Below are 16556 nucleotides of genomic sequence, written 5' to 3'. Positions count from 1 at the left end.
TGGAGATGGGTTTGTGAGCTTTCTCTTTGAGTAAGAGACTTTTGTGTTAACCTTAGGATGGATATGACAAGATATCATGTACCTTCTTTGAAGCACTTGCTTCACTAGACCACATTTCTGTATGAGATTTTCCTTTCTATTTTGGGAATCAGGTGATGAGTTAGCCACCATAGATCATGTTCCAGGCTTACTATCAACTTTCTTTTTAATTTTGGCCCTTACCCCCACTCTACTTCCTTGCATTTCAACTCAATTGTAAATAGGAAAATCTTAGAATTAGGAGAGAGGCTAGTAGTTATTATTGCTATCAGTTACTGGGTACTTTCGTTAGTTAAGGTAACACTAGATGACATAAAAATATAAATTTAAGAATTCCAAGAATTGTGAGGCTTCACACAATAGAATTCATTGTTCTTGTAATATTCATTAGGGTGAAGGAAGTGGGGCGTTTCTGATTTAGTAATTTAAAAACCCAGGCTGTTAGAGGCTCTGCAACCTTCAACAAGTGGCACTGCCTTCAATCTAACATATACAGAGAGAGTGGAGGATTTTTCAGGAGGTTTTTATAAGGCGGGACTGTAATTGGCATACAACACATCCACCTATATTACAATGGCCACAACTCTGTTAAGTTACTATGCTTAAATGAAATTGAGGCTGAGAAATGTAGACTAGCTATGTACCTAAAGATAGGGAAACAGGCTTGGTTGATAGATATCCCATCACTGTCATACCTAATATGTGCCAGGCATGTGCTAAGTAGTGATTTTTCTTAGATTTTATTGTTTAATTCCCACAGTAACTGTGCAAGACTGGTTTTATTAAACCTATTTAGTAAATGAGAAAAGCATAGCTCAAACTGGGGATAAATTTGGCCCAAAGTAATTTAGGCTGTAAATGTCAGAGCTGGGATTTGTACCCAGGTCTGGTGCCAAAGCCCATGTAAAACACCAAGTCCAAGTTATCCACACTCAGATAAAAAAATAGGTCTAAGCCTATTATCATCTTCAAAAATCCCCAGGATGGAAACTTTATAACTTTCTTTGATAGCCCATTCCAGTGTCTTTTCATTTGAAGATTAAAATGTTCCACCTTATGTCTTATAGAAACACATTTGGAATTACTTACTTTAGAATGTTTGAAAAAACTAAAAGAACAAAATATAAATCTTTCACAACTTTACAACCCAACCATAACTACTGTTAACCTATAGTTGTATTTATGGGTATTTAAGTACATTTTGTTCTACAGAATTAAATCCTACTATACATATTTTATTTCAACATACTCCTTTTGTAAGCTAAAATGTCTCCATTTCATAAGACACTCTTTCAATGTATCACTTTTTACTAATAATGACTGCAAAATATTTCTTTCTTAACCTGTGCCATTATTTAATCAATAAATAACCTCTGGATATTAAAGTTGTGTCTAACATTATGAAATTTTTAAATGATGCTGCTACAAAGATAATAAATAACTCCATAAGTGTGTTGCCTTTATTTAATTAATTAATTTATTTATTTTTGAGATATGTGGACCTCTCACTGTTGTGGCCTCTCCCGTTGCGGAGAACAGGCTCCGGGCGTGCAGGCTCAGCCGCCATGACTCACAGGCCTAGCTGCTCCTCATCATGTGGGATCTTCCCAGACCCGGTCACGAACCCGTGTCCCCTGCATCGGCAGGCGGACTCTCAACCACCGCACTACCAGGGAAGCCCTGCCTTTATTTTAAAGATGAGTATAACATCAAGTCCATTTTTAGCCTTTATTAGTTCTCCAAGATCAGCACATATTGTGTATTGATCAAAGTTATGGTGAGCCCTGAGATAGTATTGATAAAAGACTTCTGGGTACCTCAGAGAAAGTTAGGCTATTAAATCGAGTTGTTTTTATTACAATGAGGCATAGAAAGCTGTATTAGTTGTGATAATTTCTACATAAAATACAGAATGAAAGATTTTTTTAAACCAATTTAATGTCATGTAGCTTTATAAAGTGGGTCAATATCAGTAACTTGTCATGGGTAGAAGAGGCTAATTGATTTAGCTGCCACCTGTGAACACAAATAAGCAGCAGGTCTCATACTGCTTACTGGTTGTCTTGACAGAGTATGTGTTTATTTAGCATTGGCAAATTCAAGAAAAATTATCTTAGTTTCACATTGCTTTATTACTCTTAATGACTTATTTCAACAAACAATTCAGTTCTGTGGAACAGGCTGGATGACTAATGTTGTCTGTTGGCACAAACTCTGGCAGAATGTTGTTCTCAACATCAAAGCAAACAGTTGCAGAGTTGTCCACAGAATGCATGACAGTATAGAATGCTTGACACCATGGGGTTTACACCATTAGTGTTAGACATAGTTCATACTCCCAACACATTTAAAATATTACCAAACATGTATAGTATATAAATGTGGGGATGCAATAGAACACACACACACAAATATACTGATTACTCCACATACAGAGATAATATCTCTACCAGTGTAATCTCTGAGATAGAAAGGGAATGTTTTCTAACTCAGCAAAGCACAAGTGCCAGGGTTCTTTCATACACTCTTGGCAGGGAGTGAGTTTAAATTGATACAAATTCTTTGAAAGGTAAATGGGAAGTATTTATTAAAATTCAAAATACATTATGCAATCAACAAGCAGTCTCACCTATAAGATTCCATTCATAGAAAAAGCAGTAATAATATAGATAACTAAAAATATTAATGTGTAAGGATAGCTATTAAAGTATTTTTTGATAATTAAACAAAAACATACCAAAAACTGGGAAGAATTTAAATGTTCATTAAAAAGGGATGATATAGACATTCAATGGAATATTATGTGGTCATTATAAAAGAATGATGTAGAGCTATATGTGTCATACTGAAAGGTGTTCATGAGAATGGAAAATTATAATATGAACCCATTTTTGTAAATAAAGCATATATTTTTGCATATCTATAGCTAAACATCCCTATATAGATATTGATGCCAAATGAATATAATTTTTTGCTTATAAAACCATAGGGAAAAAATAGGAAGAATAAAAACCAAGATGTCCACAATGCTTTCCTCTGGAAAGTACAGTTTGAGCTGTGAGGGTCAGTGTTTTACAGACATACATATATAAGCATGCATAGATAAATAGACATACATACATATAAGAGTATATATTATATTTAAGAGATTTGGGGGTGATTTGAAACTTACTTTTTATATTTTTCATGATTATTGAATTTCATTCATTCTTTAATCATTTACTCATACATTCCAGGGGTGTATCTTGACTAAAAATTTGATTAAAATTTAAGACCCTAAGAAGATGTCTATTGTTAGATCTTTTTCGGTAATTGGATCAGATGTTTAAAACTCCTGAGGCAGGAGGGATGGGGGAAGATGGCAGAAGAGTAAGACACGGAGATCACCCTCCTCCCCACAGATACATCAGAAATACATCTACACGTGGAACAAATCCTACAGAACACTTACTGAACGCTGGCAGAAGACTTCAGACCTCCCAAAAGGCAAGAAACTCCCGACGTACATGGGTAGGGCAAAAGAATAAACAGAGACAAAAGATAGGGACGGGACCTGCACCAGTGGGAGGGAGCCATGAAGGAGGAAAGGTTTCCACACACTAGAAGCACCTTCGCGGGTGGAGACTGTGGGTGGCAGAGAGGGGGAGCTTCGGAGCTGCGGAGGAGAGCACAGCAACAGGGGTACAGAGAACAAAGCAGAGAGATTTCCGCAGAGGATTGGTGCCGACCAGCACTCACCAGCACGAGAGCCTTGTCTGCTCACCCCCCAGGGAGGGCGGGGCTGGGACCTGAGGCTCAGGCTTCAGTCGAAGCTCAGGGAGAGGACTGGCAGCGTAAACACAGCCTGAAGGGGTTAGTGTACAACGGCTAGCCGGGAGGGAGTCTGGGAAAATGACTGGAACTGCTGAAGAGGAAAGAGACATTTTTCTTCCCTTTTTGTTTCCTGGTGCGTGAGGAGAGGGGATTAAGAGCACCAGTTAAAGGAGTTCCAGAGGCGGGCGCGAGCCGCGGATAACAGCGTGGACCCCAGAGATGGGCATGAGACACTAAGGCTGCTGCTGCCGCCACCAAGAAGCCTGTGTGCAAGCACAGGTCACTATCCACACCTCCCTTTCGGGGAGCCTGTGCAACCCGCCACTGCCAGCGTCCTGGGATCCAGGGACAACTTCCCCAGGAGAACGCACGGTGCGCGTCAGGCTGGTGCAACGTCATGCTGGCCTCTGCCGCTGCAGGCTCGCCCCGCACTCCCTACCCCTCCCTCCACCCTGGCCTGAGTGAGCCAGAGCCCCCGAATCAGCGGCTGCTTTAACCCCGTCCTTTCGGAGTGAAGAAGATATGCCCTCCGGCGATCTACACACAGAGGCGGGGCCAAATCCAAACCTGAACCCCGGAAGCTGTGCGAACAAAGAAGAGAAATGGAAATCTCTCCCAGCAGCCTCAGGAGCAGTGGATTAAATCTCCACAATCAACTTTATGTACCCTGCAACTGTGGAATACCTGAATAGACAACGAATCATCCCAAATTGAGGAGGTGGACTTTGACAACAAGATTTCGTATTTTTTGCCCTTTTCCTCTCTTTGTGAGTGTGTATGTGTATGCTTCTGTGTGAGATTTTGTCTGTATAGCTTTGCTTTCACCATTTGTCCTAGGATTCAATCCGTCCTTTTTTTTTTTTTAACCTTTAAAATTTTTTTTCTTAATAATTACTATTATTTTGTTTGTTTTATTTTGTGGTGTGTTTTTTTTTTGCGGTACCTGGGCCTCTCACTTCTGTGGCCTCTCCTGATGCGGAACACAGGCTCTGGACATGCAGGCTGAGGGGCCATGGCTCACAGGCCCAGCCACACTGTGGCACGTGGGATCCTCCTGGACCGGGGCATGAACCCACATCCTCCGCATCAGAAGGCGGACTCTCAACCACTGTGCCACCAGGGAAGCCCTTAATAATTATTTTTTTATTTTAATAATTTTATTATATTTTACCTTACTTTATTTTATTTTCCTTGATCCTCTTTCTTTCTACTTTTTCTCCATTTTATTCTGAGCCATGTGGATGAAAGGCTCTTGGTGCTGCAGCCAGGAGTCAGTGCTGTGCCTCTGAAGTGGGAGAGCCAAATTCAGCACACTGGTCCACAAGAGACCTTCTAGCTTCACATAATATTAAATGGCAAAAATCTCCCAGAGATCTCCATATCAACATCAACACGCAGATTCACTCCATGAACAGCAAGCTACAGTACTGGACACCCTATGCCAAACAACTAGCAAAACAGGAAAACAACTACAACCATTAGCAGAGAGGCTGCCTAAAATCATAAGTCCACAGACACCCCAAAACACACCACCAGATGTGGACCTGCCCACCAGAAAGACAAGATCCAGCTTCATTCACCAGACACAGGCACTAGTCCCCTCGACAAGGAAGCCTAAACAACCCACAGAACCAACTTTAGCCACTGGGGACAGACACCAAAAACAACGGGAACTATGAACCTGCAGCCTGCAAAAAGGAGACCCCAAACACAGTAAGATAAGCAAAATGAGAAGACAGAAAAACACAGAGCACACGAAGGAGCAATATAAAAACCCACCAGACCTAATAAATGAAGAGGATATAGGCAGTCTACCTGAAAAAGAATTCAGAATAATGATAGTAAAAATGATACAAAATATTGGAAATAGAATAGACAAAATGCAAGAAACATTTAACAACGACCTAGAAGAACTAAAGAGGAAAGAAGCAATAATGAACAACACAATAAATGAAATTAAAAATTCACTAGAAGGGATAAATAGCAGAATAACTGAGGCAGAAGAACGGAAAAGTGACCTGAAAGATAAAGTAGAGGAAATAACTACTGCAGAGCAGAATAAAGAAAAAAGAATGAAAAGAACTGAGGACAGTCTCAGAGACCTCTGGGACAACATTAAACACACCAACATTCAAATTATAGGGGTTCCTGAAGAAGAAGAGGAAAAGAAAGGGACTGAGAAAATATTTGAAGAGATTATAGTTCAAAACTTCCCTAATATGGGAAAGGAAATAGTGAATCAAGTCAGGGAAGCACAGAGAGTCCCATACAGGATAAATCCAAGGAGAAACATGCCAAGACACATATCAATCAAACTGTCAAAAATTAAATACAAAGAAAACATATTAAAAGCAGCAGGGAAAAATACCACACAAGGGAATCCCCATAAGGTTAACAGCTGATCTTTCAGCAGAAACTCTGCAAGCCAGAAGGGACTGGCAGGACATATTTAAAGTGATGAAGGAGAAAAATCTGCAACCAAGATTACTCTACCCAGCAAGGATCTCATTCAGATTTGATGGAGAACTTAAAACCTTTACAGACAAGCAAAAGCTGAGAGAGTTCAGCACCACAAAACCAGCTTTACAACAAATGCTAAAGGAACTTCTCTAGGCAAGAAACACAAGAGAAGGAAAAGACATATAATAGCAAACCCAAAACAATTAAGAAAATGGGAATAGGAACATACATATCGATAATTACCCTAAATGTAAATGGTTAAATGCTCCCACCAAAACACAGAGACTGGCTGAATGGATACAAAAACAAGACCCATATATATGCAGTCTACAGACCACTTCAGTCCACTTCAGACCTAGAGACACATACAGACTGAAAGTGAGGGGATGCAAAAAGATATTCCATGCAAATGGAAACCAAAAGAAAACTGGGGTAGCAATTCTCATATGAGACAAAATAGACTATAAAATAAAGACTATTAGAAGAGACAAAGAAGGACACTACATAATGATCAAGGGATCGATCCAAGAAGAAGATATCACAATTGTAAATATTTATTCACTCAACATAGGAGCACCTCAATACATAAGGCAAATACTAACAGCCATAAAAGGGGAAATCGACAGTAACACATTCAGAGTGGGGGATTTTAACACCTCACTTTCTCCAATGGACAGATCATCCAAAATGAAAATTAATAAGGAAACACAAGCTTTAAATGATAAATTAAACAAGATGGACTTAATTGATATTTACAGGACATTCCATCCAAAAACAACAGAATACATATTTTTCTCAAGTGTTCACGGAACATCCTCCAGGATAGATCAATCTTCGGTCACAAATCTAGCCTTGGTAAATTTAAGAAAATTGAAATTGTATCAAGTATCTTTCTGACCACAATGCTATGAGACTAGATATCAATTACAGAAAAGATCTGTAAAAATTACAAACACATGGAGGCTAAACAATACACTACTTAATAACGACGTGATCACTGAAGAAATCAAGGAGGAAATTAAAAAATACCTAGAAACAAATGACAATGGAGACACGATGACCAAAAACCTATGGGATGCAGCAAAAGCAGTTCTAAGTGGAAACTTTATAGCAATACAATCCTACCTCAAGAAACGAGAAACATCTCAAATAAACAACCTAACCTTGCACCTACAGCAATGAGAGAAAGAAGAACAAAAAACCTCAAAGATAGCAGAAGGAAACAAATCATAGAGATCAGATCAGAAATAAATGAAAAAAAATGGAGGAAATGATAGCAAAGATCAGTAAAACTAAAAGCTGGTTCATTGAGAAGATAAACGAAGTTGATAAACCATTAACCAGACTCATCAAGCAAAAAAGGGAGAAGACTCAAATCAATATAATTAGAAATGAAAAGGGAGAAGTAACAACTGACACTGCAGAAATACAAAAGATCATGAGAGATTACTGCAAGCAACTGTATGCCAATAAAATGGACAACCTGGAAGAAATTGACAAATTCTTAGAAATGCATAACTTGCCAAGACTGAATCAGGAAGAAATAGAAAATATGAACACACCAAACACAAGCACTGAAATTGAAACTGTGATTAAAAATCTTCCAACAAACAAAAGCCCAGGACCAGATGGCTTCACTGGCAAACTCTTTCAAACATTTAGAGAAGAGCTAACACCTATCCTTCTCGAACTCTTCCAAAATATACCAGAGGGAGGAACACTCCCAAACTCATTCTACGAGGCAACTATCACCCTGATACCAAAACCAGACAAGGATGTCACAACGAAAGAAAACTACAGGCCCATATCACTGATGAACATAGATGCAGAAATCTGCAAAAAAATACTACCAAACAGAATCCAACAACACTTTAAAAAGATCATACACCATGATCAAGTGGGGTTTATTCCAGTAATGCAAGGATTCTTCAATACATGCAAATCAAGCAAATGATACACCATATTAACTAATTGAAGGAGAAAAACAATATGATCATCTCAATAGATGCAGAGAAAGCTTTCAACAAAATTCAACACCACTTATGATAAAAACCCTCCAGAACATAGGCCCAGAGGAAACTTTCATCAACTTAATAAAAGTCATGTATGAAAAACCCACAGCCAACATCGTCCTCAGTGGTAACAAACTGAAAGCATTTCCACTGAGATCAGGAACAAGACAAGGTTGCCCACACTCACCACTCTTATTCAACATAGTTTGGAAGTTTTAGCCACAGCAATCAGAGAAGAAAAGGAAATAAAAACAATCCAAATCGGAAAAGAAGAAGTATTGCTGTCACTCGTGGCAGATGACATGATACTCTACATAGAGAATCCTAAAGATGCTACCAGAAAACTACTAGAGCTAATCAATGAATTTGGTAAAGTAGCAGGATACAAAATTAATGCATAGAAATTTCTGGTATTCCTATACACTAATGATGAAAAATGTGAACGTGAAATCAAGAAAACACTCCCATTTACCATTGCAACAAAAAGAATAAAATATCTAGGAATAAACCTACCTAAGGAGACAAAAGACCTGTATGCAGAAAATTACAAGACACTGATGAAATAAATTAAAGATGATACAAACAGATGGAGAGATGTATCATGTTCTTGGACTGGAAGAATCAACATTGTGAAAATGACTCTACTACCCAAAGCAATCTACAGATTCAACGCAATCCCTATCAAACTACCACTTGCATATTTCACAGAACTAGAACAAAAAATTTCACAATTTGTATTGAAACACAAAATACTCCAAAGAGCCAAAGCAATCTTGAGAATAAAAAACGGAGCTGGAGGAATCAGGCTCCCTGACTTCAGACTATACTACAAAACTACAGTAATCAAGACAGTATGATACTGGCTCAAACACAGACATATAGATCAATGGAACAGGATAGAAAGCCCAGAGATAAACCCATGCACATACGGTCACCTTTTCATTGATAAAGGAGGCAAGAATATACAGTGGAGAAAGGACAGCCTCTTCAGTAAATGGTGCTGGGAAAACTGGACAGGTACATGTAAAAGTATGAGATTAGATCACTCCCTAACACCATACACAAAAATAAGCTCAAAATGGATTAAAGACCTAAATGATTAAAGACCTAATTAGGACCTAAATGTAAGGCCAGAGACTATCGAAGTCTTAGAGGAAAACATAGGCAGAACACTCTATGACAAAAATCACAGCAAGATCCTTTTTGACCCACCTCCTAGAGAAATGGAAATAAAAACGAAAATAAACAAATAGGAGCTAATGAAACTTCAAAGCTTTTGCACAGCAAAGGAAACCATAAACAAGACCAAAAGACAACCCTCAGAATGGGAGAAAATATTTGCAAATGAAGCAACTGACAAATGATTAATCTCTAAAATTTACAAGTAGCTCATGCAACTCAATAACCAAAAATCAAACAACCCAATCCAAAAATGGGCTGAAGCCCTAAATAGGCATTTTTCCAAAGATGATATACAGACTGCCAACAAACACATGAAAGAATGCTCAACATCATTAATCATTAGAGAAATGCAGATCAAAACTACAATGAGATATCATATCACACCAGTCCAGATGCCCATCATCAAAAAATCTGGAAACAATAAATGCTGGAGCGGGTGTGAAGAAAAGGGAACACTGTTGCATTGCTGGTGGGAATGTGAATTGGTACAGCCACTATGGAGAACAGTATGGAGGTTCCTTAAAATGTACAAATAGAACTGCCATATCACCCAGCACTCCCACTACTAGGTATATGCTGTGAGAAAACCATAATTCAAAGGGTCATGTACCAAAATGTTCATTGCAGCTCTATTTACAATAGCCAGGAGATGGAAACAACCTATGTGTCCATCATCGGATAAATGGATAAAGAAGATATGGCACGTAAATACAATGGAATATTACTCAGCCATAAAAAGAAACGAAATTGAGCTATTTGTAATGAGGTGGATGGACCTAGAGTCTGTCATACAGAGTGAAGTAAGTCAGAAAGAGAAAGACAAATACCGTATGCTAACACATATATGTGGAATTTAAGAAAAAAAATGTCATGAAGAACCTAGGGGTAAGACTGGAATAAAGACACAGACCTACTAGATAATGGACTTGAGGATATGGGGAGGGGGAAGGGTAAGTTGTGACAAAGCGAGAGAGAGGCATGGACATATATACACTACCAAACTTAAAATAGATAGCTAGTGGGAAGCAGCCGCATAGCATAGGGAGATTAGCTTGGTGCTTTGTGACCACCTAGAGGGGTGGGATAGGGAGGGTGGGAGGGAAGGAGATGCAAGAGGGAAGAGATATATGAACATATGTATATGTATAACTGATTCACTTTGTTATAAAGCAGAATCTAACACACCGTTGTAAAGCAATTATACTCCAATACAGATGTAAAAAAAGAAAAAAATCTCCTGAGGCAGAATGACATGGATGTGTCCAATCAGTAGCAATTCTACAAATTTAATTTTAATCAATAGTTACCACCCCTTATACCCTCATATTTACCAAGAGTAAAAATAATATTCCACCAGGTTGGTTAGCATTTCATTTTACTCTGTTCCTTTTCATGCCCTTTGGCATGGGTGCTAATGAGCAATGCAATGGCTGAACACATTGAAATAGAAGGATTTGCATTTCTTAATAAGCCACAAACCAGAGAATTGGTTGAGATTAATCAGTCCTTCTGGGTAAATAAGGATTGATCCTCTGTTGCAAGTAGTAGGAAGAAATTTGTTATTTGTACTTTAAAACTACAGCAAAGGGATTTGATATGAGATCTATAAAATACTGAGTATTGGAGATAGCCTTTTTAGATCACGAACTGGAATTCACTTTTGGGTGGTAATGACGATGGAGAACATCAGAATCAAATATTTTGCCCCAATATTTTGTTGTTGTTAAATGAAACTCATCATCACAGCAGGAAACATCAAAAACACTACATGCAGAGCAACTGCTTAGTGAGTCAAAGTGATTGTGTCCTGGGTAGCCTGTCCTACATACCATAAAAATTTCATACAATTGTCTTGCTTCCTTGACACATTATGGAGGTATGCTGCTTAGCTCTCATTGCAGGTGTAGACTGGCTTTGAGTAATAGAAACTTGACTTACAAATAAACTATAAGTACACCTGTGGTCATATGTTAGAGAATCTCAGTATGGATCTGCCAGTCGTCGTAAGAGCTGTATTTAGGAAGGAATTTTCCTAGGGAGATGCCATCTCATTCAGATGTACGAAGTGATTAGATATAGTTGAGATACTATTAATAATATTACTGGGAGTTAAACTTGATTGAGGGCATTTTTTTGCACTGAAAACTGTTAGACATTTTATCTTAATTAACTTATTTAATCATCATAGCTCTATGAAATAATTACCATTATTACCCCCAATTCATAGATGTGGAAGTGGAATTTACAGAAGTTAGGTAACTTGCTGAAAATCACATGATAAATTAACAGCTGTGTAATATTTCAAACCCAGGTCTGTTGGATTCCAAATCCCATACTTTTAATTAATGAGGATCTAATATTGCTTCAATATTAGGCACATTATTTGATGGACATAATGGATGAAATAACATTTGGCAAGTTGAACAAGGAATATAAAAGCAATTTATACCATTGTTTTTGCATAATTTTATTAACACTTTTGGAACATAAACTATTAATGAACTAGAAATTGCTTGCCTTATATTTATGTAGTTACTATTTCTATTGTAAAGGTATGTCCCAGGAAGATTTACACAGTGTTTTAGTTTTAATTAATTTATCTCTCAACTACATTTAAAAACAATTTAAAAGTCAATAAATGTCCCTCCAAATATCCATTCCATCCAAGTGCAACCTGAGTGTCCACCTTAAAGGACACCTTGTCTTCTGGCTTCATTTTGGGTTAGTACAAAGGAGAATAAGGAGATCAATCAGATAAAGACTGAGATTGGAATAGTTTCTCACCTTCCTTTGAGGTCACCATGGATTAGCTGCATCTGTAAAGAAGCTACACAGCCACTCCATCTCAAGATTTTGCCATCATTCACTTCCCCTGGCCCATTTAGACCTCTCGTCATTCTTTACTGAACCCCAGGGGCCTGCTTCATTATTTCCAGTGGTATTCCTACACACTGTCCACACCTTTGAAAATATTTCTTATTTCATATTCTCTTCAAATCATCCAGTTTGTATAAGCTGACTAGTTTTATGCCCAGACACAGATTGGTGTACATGTACATCACTCTGTAAACAATGTGTGTGGGTTAAAAAACTTGATCTTAACAGAGAAAACTGAACTGATTTTAGGTTAAGGGTACAGCAATAAGAGAGATATTCCTTGATAGTATCTCTAAGTAAATTTTCAAGACCCAAACCATCACATTACCTGGAGCATCTTTTCTTCCCACTGTATCATTTTGGTTCCCTGGAATGACCATAAGCTTCAAGAACAATGGAGGAAGCTTTTGCATATCTGGAGGTAGTGTGAGCAGAAGGCCTCAGTGAAAGATTGGGCTTCCACATTTTTCATGGAAATCAGAATCTTTCCTTATCAAAATTGTATCATTCATCTATGTTGTTACTAGGCAACTGAAGCTAATCTCCTTGGCTGTCATGGACTGTCTAACATATTACACACTGGCATAAGCCCTGACTCATTTTTTTTCCTTCAAAGTGCTTTTATCACTAATACTTATGCTTCTTCACATAAGTGGGAAACAACATGGCAGCAAAAGTATGCTGAATTTTACATATAAAGTTTTTCAGAGACTCATATGTAAAAAATGGGTAAGAGTAATCCTTGCCATGTTAATTCATGAGGTGTTTGATGCTTAATATCAATATATATCATGATATGCATTTCCTACATAAACTCTATAGTACTACACGTTTGTTTGTAATGCTTCTGCTGCAGTTGCTACTGATGGTGTTAAAATAAACTTCTCCATTATGCTTCCCTTTTAGATTTTAAATTCTGTGTGGGTACATAACAATCAGCAATAATAGGCTATTTACCCTGTTGTCCTTTTAAATACTTCATGTATTTTGTACTGAATGAAAAATAGCACTTGACCAAGTGCAATTCTATTTACAAGACCAAAATTATTGTAAAACTAGTTGTAAACCAATTAGGAAGAGAGGTAAATAATTGTGAATCTTAATTCAAAGAGAGATGATCTACTTATTGGGTGTCCTTACTGGAAAGTTAATATGTTTTTTTTTTAGTCCCAATTTTGAGATTCTTCTCCAGATTTCGATAGAATCTCTTTCCTTAGACATGAATGAATGAAAGTTTAAATTGGGACACGGGTTGTAGAAAAACATCTGAGTAAGCGGTCATCTGGAAGTTTGTTTCTAATGTCAGGACAGCAAAGATGGTGAAAGGTCCCTTTCCCTTACGTTGACCTAACCCTTGAGGTGGCCAGTGTTACTGGTATGACTCAGTTCTTTCTGTGGCAGGGCTTCTCTTCTTGTTGTTATTTTGTTATCTTTTATTCAGTACGCCCTCAGTCTCCTCCGAGAAGCCTGTGGAAGCAGGCCCGTGGTTGGGTAGTTCTTTGAGAAGACAACAAATGTAAAATATCTGAGGGTTAAAGCAGCAGCACATGTAACACAGCTTGTTTTCATTAAAATAATCAAGACAAACATAGATAACAATCTATGTGTAAATTAACAGTTTTGCTATTAATTTTGCTGGTTTTCTTGTTTGTTTGTTTTTTTTGTGGTATGCGGGCCTCTCACTGTTGTGGCCTCTCCCATTACGGAGCACAGGCTCCAGACGCGCAGGCTCAGTGGCCATGGCTCACAGGCATAGCCGCTCCGTGGCATGTGGATCTTCCCAGACCAGGGCACGAACCCGTGTCCCCTGCATCGGCAGGCGGACTCTCAACCACTGTGCCACCAGGGAAGCCCTGGTTTTAAATCTAATGTACATAATTAGTTTTACTATTATTTTAAGGGTGGAAATATAAACATTGAACCTAAGGTATTTTCCACAAAAGATAGCTTCTCAAGGGTTTAAGAGATACTATGCATTTACCTGTTATGTTATGTACTAGTCTGAACCCAAGCTGGATTATTAAGACCAAAAATAATTACGAAGCCAGGTTTATGTTGATTGATAACCACAGACAGCACTGATTACCACTGGTAGGTAGAAATTTAAGGGAGATGTGATTTGTTCAAAGTAAATTCAACAAGAGATTCAATGGATTTTATGCTATCTAGGTGCTATGTTGTATAATTGCAAAATTTTATGTAAAATGAAGAAGGGTAATATAAGAAAACCGTAAGTGGGAGTGATTTACCTTTCCAAGATCTAGTGATACTGGGAAGGAGAGGAGGAAATATGTGAAAGGCAAGAAAATGTGCTGGGCATGCAGGTGGCAGAAACATTCACAAAGATTTCTGCCAAGGAGTCAAGGGAGACAAACCTAAATAGTAAGGTTGCATTCCCTTCAAATCTGCATATTCGGCAACACTTAAGCCATTACCTGCAGCTGAGGAGCTCCAATAAAAGTGATTTAAAAACTCATTCTGGGGCTTCCCTGGTGGCGCAGTGGTTGGGAGTCCGCCTGTCGATGCAGGGGACGTAGGTTCATACCCCGGTCCGGGAGGATTCCCACGTGCCGCGGAGCGGCTGGGTCCGTGAGCCATGGCCGCTGAGCCTGCGCGTCTGGAGCCTGTGCTCCGCAGCGGGAGGGGCCACAGCAGTGAGAGGCCCGCATATCACAAAAAACAAAAAACAAAAAAAAACAAACAAAAAAAACTAATTCTGGCTTTCTCCAGATACCAGCTCCCTGGGGTTGCTACCACACATTATTTAGTATGGGCTTGATGGTTTCAATCCTCTCCCTGATGCCTGATTCAGCTCTACTATAGACAGCCCTTTCTGTCTGTAACTGATGAGGTATTGCTAAATGATTGAAATTGTTCTAGCATTTTCTAGTGTTTTTCGTCATTTATTTATTTCACATTATTCCTGATTTACTTTGGTTTCTTCTTAAAATTTATATTTATTTTTTAATATTATTGTCCTCTCCCACAATACTTTGTACCTGACTGAAATAATACTGAAATCTGTATTCATAGGGTTATATTTTAGCCTGCCACCTGATGAACATACTGTTAAAAGAGTAAAAGATGATCATGATACCGAAGACCTCTCTCCTTGGAAGAAGAAAAAGTGTTTTGCATAATTAATTTTTTTAACTTTTAATTTAATTGTTTAATTAAACTATCTTGGCATCCCTGGAATAAATCTCACTTAATTGTGGTGCATGATCCTTTTAATGTATTGTTGAATTTAGTTTGCTGATATTTTATTGAGGATTTTTGCATCTTTGCTTATCAGGAGTATTAGCTTGTAATTTTCTTTTCCTGTGGTGTCCTTTCTGGTTTTGGTTTCAGGGTAATGCTGGCCTTATAAAATGATTTTGGAAGTGCTCCTTTCTCTTCTACATTTTGGAAGAGTTTGAGGAGGATTGATTTTATTTCTTCTTTGAAAGTTTGGTGAAGCTGTCTGGTACTGGACTTTGTTTCTTTTGGGAGGTTTTTTTCACAATTTTGTAATTGGTAGAATCTTATGCAAGTACAAGGGGATTATTTCTGGGAGTAGTTTTTTTTCACTATTTAAGTAGGTCATTTACATGCATACAAATAAAAATAACAAACATGTATAACCAAAATGTTGCCCGTGTTTTTTACTAATCTATTATCACTGAAGGATTAATTAACTGGGAGCAGTGAAGGGTGAATTTGCCAAGTTTTGTTGTAGTTATTGGTTTACATCTCTATTCCTTTCACCATAAGTTCTGGGAGAACATGAATGTCCCTTATTCATTTTCATATTCTCACACTGCATAGTTTATCAGAGGTGCTCACTCAATACATGCTGGATGAGGTGAGAAGGTAAATTGGTACAGCCACTATAGAAAGAGTATGGAGATTCCTCAAAACATTAAGAATAGAACTACCATATGATCCAACTATTTCACTTCTGTGTATTTATCCAAACAATGGGAAAACCTTAACTGGAAAAGATATATGCACCCCTATACTCATTGCAGCCTTATTTACAATAACCAAGATGTGGAAGCAACTGAAGTTCCCATCAATGGATGAATGGATAAAGAAGATGTTATATATATATATATATATTATATATATATATATATATATAAAATGTATATATATAATGTAATATATATAATATATATATATAAATGTAAT

This window comes from Monodon monoceros, unplaced genomic scaffold (assembly GCF_005190385.1).
Source record: "Monodon monoceros isolate NGI ecotype Baffin Bay Population unplaced genomic scaffold, NGI_Narwhal_1 Super_Scaffold_22, whole genome shotgun sequence".
Taxonomy (NCBI): domain Eukaryota; kingdom Metazoa; phylum Chordata; class Mammalia; order Artiodactyla; family Monodontidae; genus Monodon; species Monodon monoceros.
Note: the sequence above shows the minus strand (reverse complement) of the source record.